This window comes from Rhinopithecus bieti, unplaced genomic scaffold (genome assembly GCF_001698545.2).
Source record: "Rhinopithecus bieti isolate Rb0 unplaced genomic scaffold, ASM169854v2 scaffold_60909, whole genome shotgun sequence".
Lineage (NCBI taxonomy): Eukaryota > Metazoa > Chordata > Mammalia > Primates > Cercopithecidae > Rhinopithecus > Rhinopithecus bieti.
The window spans coordinates 792,942-804,488 of NW_016823619.1; positions in this window are offsets into that span (position 1 = coordinate 792,942).

Here is an 11,547-nt window from a genome sequence, read left to right on the forward strand (position 1 = left end):
CCCCCCTCTGTCCCCCACAGATGCCTGCCCCCCCCCGCTCCCTATGAACAGCTTAACCTCTCTGTCCCCCACAGACACCTGGCCCCCCTCTGTCCCCACAGATATCTGACCCCTCTGTGCCCTATGAACAACTGGCCCCACTCTGTCCCCATAGACGCCTGGCTCCCCTCTGGCTCCCCACCAAGGAGAAGGTATAATTTTTCTTGGCACAAAAATCCATGGCCGCTTTCAGGCCACAGGGAGGGCACTGGAAGCCACAGAAGTGTGAGAGGCACAGGTGTGTGCAGGGAACGCCTGTGGAACTGCTGTCCCAGCCCGCAACGGGGATGCTGCTGCCTCACCACGAGTGACCCAGGCTGGCAGGTCGGGATGAGCCCCCGTGGCTGCCCAAGCCTACCTTGTGAGAAGGGAGCAGCCCCAGTCCCTGAGCACCCCCTTCAGAGCTCTGGGTGGTCTCTAAGTCCTGGCTGCTCGGCCATCCCCCCAGGGCGCAGAAAGTGTCAAGGCACAAAACTCACTCGGCAAGGAGGGGAACAGCTTTTTACTGCTGGGGGCCTAAGAAAGGAAGATGAGTGAGCGTCAAAGCTTCCAGCATTCAGGACGGGGCGACAAGGACTGTAGGCAACTCACGAAAACACAGAGGGTGTGCGGGCCGGGGCTGCCCCTCCACCTGACTCAGTATTGGAGACCCGACGCCCTCACCTCCTAAACAGCCCTGACCAGAGGCATTTACCGTGTGCCCAAAAGAGACCGAATCGTCACAGGGAGCGTGGGACAGCGGGACAGCGGTCAGGCTGTGCAGGAGCCACATCTCTGCAACGCCTCAGCCAGAGAAAGCCAGGCGGGGGGGGACACCCCAGGCAGCACTCAGGAGACCCTGCCCCTCCACAGACACCCGGGCCAGCCAGCCCTGTCTGCTGTAAGGCTTCGGCTCCTCTACCTGCCCGAGTCTTTGCCAAGCACAAGGGACAGCGACTGACCGCTCGCTCCCGCCAGCTCTGAGTAAGCAGCCGCATTCTCCCCTGGGTGGTCGCCGTGGTCACCCACCTTCCGGGAGCCTCGGGAGTCTGGGGCCGAGGGGCTGCAGTACCACAGCACGGCCGCTAGATGGCACGCAGGTGCGGCCTCGGCCTGAACCCCCCGCGCGGGCACCTGCGCCCCGGGCTGTCCCCGCACAAGTGAGGGCGCGGGGTGAGGGGCGAGGGGTGAAGGGCGAGGGGCGAGGACTCCCGGCTTGCACCGCCTCGGATCCCACCAGCCCTGAATTCGGGCAGAGCACCATGGAGAGCCCAGCCTGGAGGGGGAGCTCGGAGCCTGCAGCGGGTGAGGTCGGGCTACGGACTTCCCTCTGCCCCCTGGTCAAGGAGGCGAGAGTGGGGCCTCATCCCAGTCCCGCCCCGACCCATGGGGCAGAGCTGCTGCCCTGGCCCAGGCGCGCACAGCTTCTCAACAGCCACATCGCAGTCTGGCCCTGGCCTCCCCGCCGGAGACCCCAGGCTGCAGAGGCAGCGAAGGCCGGGACACGCACAGGGCAGTGGGCAGCCAGTGCTACGTGGGCTGGGGAGGCACTCCCTAACGGGAGGCAGCGCCCAGCCAGGGCTGGTTTTCTCACCGTCGTTGTCAAAGGTCTTTTGAGCATTTTCACAACGAAACCGTTTAAAACAGAATAAAAGTGTAGTGCTGGGGAAATGATTAATGCACTTATCTCTATTTCAAAAGTGCAAAACGAACCAAAAAAAAGTCCTTTAAAGAGACACACAAAAAGGTGACAGCACCGTGAGGTGAAGTCTGTGTGCATGTGGGTATGTGTGCGCACATGTGTGCATGAATGTGTCACGTGTGTGCATGCATGTGCATGCCTGTGACTTTTTTCACATGCACGCACATGTGGAGGAAGTGAGCTGCTCCCCTTCTTGCTGCTGAGTGAGTTTTGTGCCTTGCCCGCTTCCTGTGCTCGGGGGGATGGACAAGCAGCCAGGATGTTAGAGACCACCTGGAGCTCTGAAGGGGGCGCTCAGGGAACTGGGGAAGCTCCATTCTCACAGGGTGGGCTTGTGTGTGCTTTGTGAGCAATGTGTGTGCATGCTTGTGCGTGTGTGCACGTTTGCATGCATGTTTGTGTGTGCACATGTATGCACTTGTGTGTGCACGTGTGCGTATGTGTGTGCATACCATCTCCCCATGCCTCCTCCACCTGCAAACACCAGCAGTGACCCACCTCGGGGTCTGACCTGTTTTGCCACAACAGCTGTAGAGAATGCTAAACAGCTCAGCAGTGGTTCCCAAAATAAGACTGTTGAGAGCCCAAAAATAGCCCCCGGAGAACATTGTAAAAGCCCCAAGGAAAAAGTACAAGAGCTTGTGACATGGTGGTACAATGGCCTTAAAGAAATTACAGCTTTGGAAAGAAACTTCATTTTCTGTCTTTTGAAACAAACCAACATCCTGTCCCCTGTGCAGACCCAGGCCCCGCTGAAGTGCTCTTTCAATTTGCTTTTAATTATTCTGAAAGGCCATCTGCTGTAAGAGTGCCTCCCTGATGTAAACTATGCCTCACACTCTCAAAACTTAGACTTCTGCATTTTTTCCTTCCTTGCATAATCTCTAAAGCAAACAAGATTCAGAGAGGCTCACTTCCTGGGTCATGCAAGAGATGCCCTCCGAGGTAGGGACAGGGGCTTGTGCCCAACGTGGGATCGCTCTGCAGAGGACCACATGAGCTGCGCTCATCCAGGATGCTGCCAGGAATCTGCATCCAGACGCCCTGAGCAGTTGTGAACCAGCCCTCCCGGCGGCAGGATCCCTGAGTGATTGTGAACCAGCCTCAGGGTTGCCCTCCAAGTAACCAGAGGATAGGGCTGACATGAAGCAGGCCCTCAGATCAAGACCAGCTCCTGAGGCCCAAACAAACACTCCTCCTGTCCCCTGCACCCTCACCTTCCCTTCCATAGAAATAGTGTGTCCTGCCCCAGCTCAAAATAGAGACAGCACCGGGCTCCACCCAGGAAAGCTGGGGGCTAAAATGTCATACCATTTGGGCCGGTTCTGGGCCTGTCCTGCCACTCCCTCCTCACCCCCCAGTCACTCTGTGCCTCCACTTCCATATGACAACAACATTCCTCTTAGGGCTGAGTCTCATCCCGTGCAGAGAAGATGCCTTGTGAGGCCTCTTGACCAAAAGAAACAGGAAACAAATACAGAATAAAAGTATAACAGTGAATAAAAACAGCTACATGTACACACAACTGTACAAAGCAAAACAAAACAAACTGACAAGCACAAGCAGGGTGCGGCGGCCTGATGCTAACAATCAAACAAGAGGGTTTTCAAATGCCATGAATGTAAATCGAGGTGTGCATGATAACAAGGGTAGGAACCGGAGGGACAGCCACTGAGGGTGAAATCAAAGCAGGGAAATGAGAGGATGATGAGTCCTCACTGATTCTGAGGCTGCGAGAATCTGCAGACTCAAAGATTCTGTAGTGCTGATACAAGAAGACAGTGTGAAAGGAAGAGAGACTGTGGAAACTAAGCAAATACATAAGACATTTATAACTCCAGGGAAAACAAAAAGAAAACAAAAATTAATACTAGTCGCAGCATACTGCATAGCCTAGTTGGGGATAGCATTTACAAAGTCACAATATTGTAAGCACATAACACTGATCTGATGAAAACTGTAATGTAACTAAATTGGGAAAGAGAAAGTAAGCTTGGAAACAGTGATGTGTTGTAGAGAGGTAGCCCATCTTCTGTAGCAGTCAGGTCAGAAAATAGATACATCCTAAATCTGCAAGCTGAGAAACAGCAATGTGAATGTGTCATGTGGAGATACGGAGATGAAAACTAAGAATCGGCTAAATGAGTTGAGGGTGCTCACTTCTGGGGAGTAGAAAAGCAGGTGGGGAAAAGGTGGGTTAGAGGTTTTCTGGTTTCCCTAACCAGACTTCGATTTTTCAAACTATAGTGGGGGTCAGTGAGTGTCTTCTGCCTGTTTCTCCATTGCTAGAATGGGGTAAACAAAGAACAAAGAGAACATACATAAAGTACATTCTTTGTTCTGTTATTGCGATTGTCAAAGTTAACTCTCTCTTCTTATTTTAGGGTGTCTTTTTAAACATCATGCTTGCACATAGCTTGAAATCACATAACTGATGGATATTTTTTGAAGACCAATGTTATTCACTTTTGAACCAAGCAGATGCACTAGTCTATGTGGACAGAGCAGACAGACGTCGTGCACAGAACCCACACTGTCCCGTCTCCCCCACACTCAGGCTGGAGCACCATTCTGGCTTTGTTTTTGTTTTGCTTTATTGCTCTGTGTCTACCAGACACACAGCTCCTCAGAAACTGGACAGAAAGGCTCTTGACATCGCCACAACAAAATCACAGCCATTAAATCCAATGGGATCACTTTATGGCTATTCAAGCCCATTTCTCTGAGCTCCAAAGCCATCTTGACATCATTATGCTTCAGGAGTAAAACCAACACACATCTAACAAGAACACAGGATGGCTTTGTCCTCTCGGCTCCGGTTCCCCTTGGGGTGAAAGTGAGGGGCGCTGGGAGTCGCCCTCTTGCGGGTCCGGAGGCAGCATCTCCTCAGCAGCTGAGACCAGTCTCAGCGCAGGACACTGTGGCCCCAGCCACAAATGCAGACCGAGCCTCTCAGGCCAGCCTCAGAGCCTCTCCGGGCTGAAGGCACCCTCTACACAAACGGAGGCAGCCCTGCTCCATGCCTGCCACGCAGCTGAGATGGGTCCTCGGGACACGACCTGCCTGCAGGTGAGCTCCTCAAACACCAACCAGCAGCCCCCATCCCAACCCCCGCATTCCCCCAGATCCTGTAAAGAACCTCATGAGGAAAGCTGAGCAGACAGCAAACCCCGAGCTCCCCACACTGTGGTGGGCCCTGATCCGCCTTCTGTGGCCGAGGCCGCTCATCACCCAGGGATGGACAAACAGGACGAGATGCAGAATATAAGAGAGAAAGCGGCACTGCCAGCAGAGAGCACGTGAGGGATGTGGGGCCTGATGATGGAGGCGGCGGTGATGCCTGCGGTGCCAGGGGCTCTCCGGGTTCCTGAGCCTCTGACGGTTCACCTGGAAGGCGGCCTCCAAGCCCCTCAGACCCAGGCTCCATCCCGTGAGCAAGGAAGGCTGTGATGGGAGGCTCCGTCCCCTCATTTGTTATTTTTACTGGGCTTCTTCCCCTTTTTCCAGCAGTGAAAAATCTTCGGAAACTGCCGCCAGGGAGAAAATAGACCGGAAGCTCCTTCTCTGTGTTGCTGCCACCCAGAAGCCGCTGGACCCCAAAGGGAGCAGCATGGAGGCAGAGAGACCTGGCCCAGTGCAGGAGCGGGGCTGCCACGGACGGCCCCATGGGTGCCATGACGCACTGGGCCCCAGGCATTCTAGTGAAGAGCTATTACCATCAGAGAAACTCAAAGAGGGAAATGATAGTTTAACAACTAAATTCTTAGGAAGAAATGTCTTTAGTAAAATACCTTGATGATCTGATAATGCACAAAACTATTCCCGAGACAAAATTTGAAGGGGCTGAAAGGAAATCGAAAAGGTGAATGGATGGCAATTCCTAAGGGAGAAGCTGGGAAGCCAGAGGGGCTTGGGGGCTGGCGGCAGCCTGGAAACCAGCAGGTGCCCAGTGGAGGGAAGACAAACAAGAGCAGGTGTTCCTGACTCCACAGAGACGTCCACACTGCCGCCCAGACCTCCCAGGCCTCTTTCTCCATCCTGACTCCACAGAGACGTCCACACTGCCGCCCAGACCTCCCAGGCCTCTTTCTCCATCCTGACCATCAGTCAAGTTCCCATCTGGGAAAGGGAGTCTGACCAGTGTCCAGCAGAGCTGGGGAGAGGTGGGACATGGGGTGTGAAAGAGAGGAGATGAGGAGCCAGCACATCCAGCCACTCCCTCCAAACACGCCTGGGAAAAGGGAGAACCCTGGAGGATGACCTGGTGGGAGAGTGGCTCACGACAAGTCCACGTACATCCTGTGGGACTCAGGGAGCAGCCAGCCACAGGACCATGGTATCCAGGTGCTGACTTTTGAGCTGTCCACAGCACTAGGAGGCACATGCCCCAGCACCTCCCCAAATTGGAAATCTGGGGGTACAACCTCTGTACACACGCGCGTTCCAGCTCCCAAATGAGCACCGGCCTCAGAGCTTCACCTCGACTCCGGGACGTGGGGCTGGCTCATGCTGTCGGCAGCGCACCCCACGCCCTCTGCTAATTTTGCATCTGCACTGAATTTATGTTGGTGGGAGTCAGTGCCCTCTGACTCCATGGAGACAAGACTCTGCTGTGGACACTGCTGTGACTCCAGTATCCCACGTGCCAGGGGCTGACTCCATATTTGGCAGATAAATTAAACCCCCAAAATGCAGAGTCATCGATGGGTCTCCTTCCAATGCAGCTGTCCATGTGGCCTTGGGCAAGCCCTGCAATGTTCCTGCAGGGAAGGGAAGGCCTGGGTCTCCGCGGCTGTCATGCCTGCTCTCCGGACCCTGTGCACGCCCTAGATGGATTCAAGGGCCGTGGCCCAGGCAGGTGGTGTCACGGACAGCTCTGGTCCCATGGTGGAGGGACAGGGTGGTGGGGGGCTCAACCCAGGCCGGGGACTGTCTGTCCCTTCCTGGCGTTGCCCAGCAGAAAGCAAAACTCTGATGACGGAGAATCATGGGGTGTGGAGGGAGCAGGTCGGAAAAGAAAAGTCTCCCCTATGACTCTCCACAGCGAAGTGATGGAGACGGCAGAGCACGAGCAGATCGCGGAGTGGAAGAAGCGGTGGCCAGGAGGGCCAGGGCCTCAGGGACCCAGTGGAGGACTGAGGGGCATGTGGCAGGGGCAGAGGCCAGGGTGCTCCTCACATCACTCCCCTTAGGGGGCTCAATGCGGAGACACGGATGCATCTTTGAAATCAGAAGAAAGCAGTGAATTCCCCCCACATTCAAAAATAATAACACAATGCAGGAGATTCCTGCTCAGGCGGCGGCTGTGCTGAGGTTGGTGCTGCCTTGGGAAGTGGTGCTCCTCGTCTCCCACTGCTTCCTTCTCACCCACATCTGAGCAAGCAAATCCACCTCAGCGTCTTCCCCAACAGGACGGGACTCACACCCGTGACCTACCACTCCTGCCTGAGTCTCCAGTGGTGCCATCGCCTGCCTCTGCCCAAGCCCACCCTCCAGGAGAGGATGTTGTGTCTTCCTAGCATGAGTCCAGGCACAGCAGTCGCCCCAGAACCTCTGAAGGTGGGAGGGGGGTGGTGATCTTATTACCTACTTGGGCCATGAAGCGAATGCTTGCCGGTGGCATGGTGGGAGCCGAGCCACAGCTGAAGGTTGGGATGCCCCTCAGCACCCCAGAGGCAAACGCCACAGACAGACCTCAGTGCACCTGCACTTCAGCAACACAACTTCCGCATAAGAAATCAGAATCCCAGGGTCTGATCACTCCTCAGTGACGCTGTTTCCACCACAGACATCAGAGCCTGAGCTGCCTAGACAGTCCTTCCCCAAGCACATAGAACCAAACAGCCCAGACAGAATAGCCACGGGCAGTGCACAGCTGGGGCGAGCTCGGTTAGGAGGCCTCAGGATACAGACAGGCCGGATGGAACAGCCCTGGGTGGTGCACAGTTGGCGTGAGGTCAGTCAGGAGGCCTCGAGACTCAGGCTGCAGAGAAACCAGCAAGCCCCCAGTCCCCAGAGCAGCTACCCTGGCTTCCTCCCTCAACACCTGTCCCTGGGGCTTGGGGAAGCCGCCCACCCTGACCTGGGAGCCACTTGCAGGCCCCTCTCCCCACCCTTCTCCCCATGGTTGTCAGCGTGGAAACTGACCTCAAGGCCCACTGTTGCTGTCATCATGAAAACTGACAGTCCATCTGCAGGACCTCTGGCCAAGGCCACACCCACACCGGGCCCAGGATTCCCATCGCACCCACACACATCCAGCCCTCAAATGGGTTCAGGAAGGGTCGTGGGTGCTGCTTTAACACCGGCCATGGGTTTGCAAGGTCACATGTCATCTGCCAGTCAAGAGGGACTTTGGAGGCTGGTGAAAACAAAGGTGGGCAGTGCAGCCCTCCGGGTGGCACCTGGAGCCACCAGGGCTGGTGGGGAGTGGGGCACAGGCCCCCCAAGACTGACTGTAGTGGCTCCGAAGGCCGTCTTTCCTGATGTTCTCAGGATCCTGTAACTGGAAGATGCCTGGCTTCTCCACCCCGTCATTCTGCCGTGGGTCTGAGACACACACACAAAGCACGGCCAGCTTAGCACGGGGTCTCCACAGCCCCCCAGGTGAGAGTTAGGCCCCCTCCAGTGCTCCCACTTTGACCTCCACTCAGGGGTCATCCTGGCCATCCTGAGGTCAGCACAAAGTGTTCATCACTGTGGCGGCCAGGCCCTGCTCAAGGCCTAGAAAGGTGACTGCTCCCTCCACGGCCAGGCATAGCTCCCAGCCTCTTCCACTCCCTGCTGTGAGAAGAGATCAGGGGTTCCTAACTGACTCACCCACCACTGATTTTTTTAAGTGTATGGGTTCATGGTACACAATTAATTGTATTAGTGAGGACACTTCCTGGTACTTGTAAGACACACACAATGGCAAGGTGTTTGCCACTCACACAGCCACAGGCCGGTGGCAGCCCAGGCTCCAGAGATCCCACCTGCCTCAGCCACGGGCCCACAGCAAGCCCAGGCTCCAGGGATCCCACTTGCCTCATGGGGCTGCCACCACCCTGAGCCCCACACCGGCATCCCGTGTGCTCCGAGGACGAGGAAGGGGTGTCTCTGGGAGAAACCCCTGGCCTCTCCTTGTTCGCGGCTCAGCAATTCCCAGGAAGAATTCCCACCAATCACCGTCGTCTCACAACTGTACATGAGGCCTGCCCCTGAGAGCGGTGAATGCCTGCTAAGTATGGCACCGCGAAGAACGGCTGGGGGCCGATGCTGGGGGCCAACGCTGGGAGGAACCCAAGCTCTCGACTTCAATTATCCAACAAGGTTGCAAATGAGGCTGTCCCTCCATCCCATGCAGGCAGGTACCACCCAGGCTGAAACTCCCTGTAAGCTAAGCATAGTCCTTCCCACCCTAGAACCAAGAAACGAAGATGAGTTTAGTTTGCTCATGAGAAGCACTTGGACACCTAACCAGTGTCAGCGCAGCTGCAGTGAATCAGGTGTGTGTGCAGTATACGTGTTGGCTGTGTGTGAACCGGGTGTGTGCAGTATCCGTTTCGGGTGTGTGTGAACCGGATGTGTGTGTGTGCATGTGCAGTATTTGTGCCGGGTGTGTATGTGAGGTATCTGTGTCAGATGTGTGCCAACCAGGTGGGTGTGCAGCATCTGTGCCGGGTGTGTGTGAGCCAGGTGTGTGTGCAGTATCTGTGTCGGGTGTGTGTGAACCAGGTGTGTGTGCGGTAGCTGTGTCAGGGGTGTGTGAACAAGTGTGTGTGAGGTATCCGTGTCAGGTGTGTGTGAACCAGGTGCGCGTGTACAGTATCTGGGTCGAGTGTGTGTGAACTGAGTGTGTGGTGTGTGTGGTATCTGTGTCAGATGTGTGTGAGCCGGGTGTGTGTGGTATCTGTGTCGGGTGTGTGTGAACCAGGTGTGTGTGTGGTATCTGTGTCAGGTGTGTGTAAACTGAGTGTGTGGTGTGTGTGTGGTATCTGTGTTGGGTGTGTGTGAGCCGGATGTGTGCAGCTGCAGCACACATGTCTGTGTATGAACCAGGCATGTTTCCAGTCACACTCTCTTTTCCCCAGACAGTGGATCTGAGCACCCCCCAGGCCTCTTCCAGCTGTCAGGGGTCATCCGTTTTGCTGGGTCCATTTTACCAGTGAGGAGCCGGGAGAGGGTATTTTCTGAGCTTTTCACCAGCTGTAAAAGTGCTCAGAGTGCGAGGTTTGGCCTCTTGGCAGAGGGAGGCGAAGCAGGAAGGGAGATGACGGGACGGCCCAATCTCGCAAAGCTCCCCACCGCCAGACGCTTCAGGACTTCCTCCCTGTGTCCCGACATTTTTGCCCCTGGATGAGGAACCACACAAGACTATTTAAGACCATTTTCACCGTGAGGTTTGCATCAGATTAAGAAGAATAAATGCATTCCTCCCTGATGACCCTAGGGCCTTTGCGAGTCATCAAAACCTGTTATCAAAGCCACACTGACACCCCAGGCCCTTATGATGACTTTTGTTTCAGTTTGTGTTTTTTGTGTTTGTTTTGTTTTGCTTTTTTAACATAATATTTATCACCTCACCTGAACTTGGGACCCTCCACAGAAGCTGGTACTTGGGCCAGTTTTGAGGAGCCCAGGTCATGTGTGTCCGAGGCCGAGGCCATCGGGTTCGTCCTGAGGACGGGCATCCTACCAGCATCTCCGGCAGGCCTGGCCAACGCCGGCTTCCCTGTCCTGGGCTAAGCCAGCACCCCGTCTGCACACCCTGGGGCCCGGTGGGAGCAGCAAGGCCCAGGAGCTCCCAGGCAGCGGCATTTGCATGCAGGGCCCTGGGCCTCTGTCAGAGTTCTGTCCTTTCACAGCTCGTCACTGCAGATGTACTGGGCTGGTGCAAAAGTCATTGCGGTTTTATCAACAATGGCAAAAACCGCAATGACTTTTGCACCAATAATTGGCATGCAGGATCCTTCCTAAGAGAACAAGCAATCATCTGTCACAAAAGAGCTCAAAGAGGACCCTGAGCTGCCATCACCACAGTCCTCGCAACACACCGCATTCGCTCAAGGCCAGATTCAGGCTGGCTGATAAAATGTTCGAAGCAAAAGATAAAATTCCTTCGCGAGACTTCCCTGCAGCGCAGAGCCCCGGGCATGGGGATGACCGACCGTCTTGTATTCGGCTGGGGCTGCTGTGTGGGGACAGCTCGCCCGAGTTCCTGTTCTTCCTTCTGCAACCTCCGAGGCCATGACTCAAAGTGGGGCACTCACCCACCTCTGAACTCTCCCATGTGGCCAGTTCTACAGGCAGACAGCCCTGCTGCTCCCTCTGGGCTGGTCACCAACTGTGCTAAGCATCCCGTGAGACTTCCCTCGAGGTGGTTCTGACCTCCTGGGTGCCTCGTTCACCTCCATCCAACTCAACCCTGCAAATGCGTGCAGCACACGAAGCACCAGCCGGGCGCCCTCGGAGGCAGGAAGGGAATTCCAGCTGGGAAGCCTACCCATGCCAGCGTCCTCTCCGTTGACCTGGCAGACGTGTGGACACAGAGTCCTCGTGCCCCAACACCGTGGAGCGTGGCAAGGGCCAGGCACAAGACACGCTGTGTGCACGTGGAAGGGGGTGCAGAAGGAGCCATTTCTGTTTCATTTCTTTTTTTTTTATTTTTTTTTTTTGAGACGGAGTCTTGCTCAGTCACCCAGGCTGGAGTGAGTGGCACGATCCCGGCTCACTGCAAACTCCGCCTCCCGGGTTCACGCCATTCTCCTGCCTCAGCCTCCCAAGTAGCTGGGACTGCAGGCGCCGCCACCTCGCCCGGCTAGTTTTTTTTTTTTTTTTTTGTATTT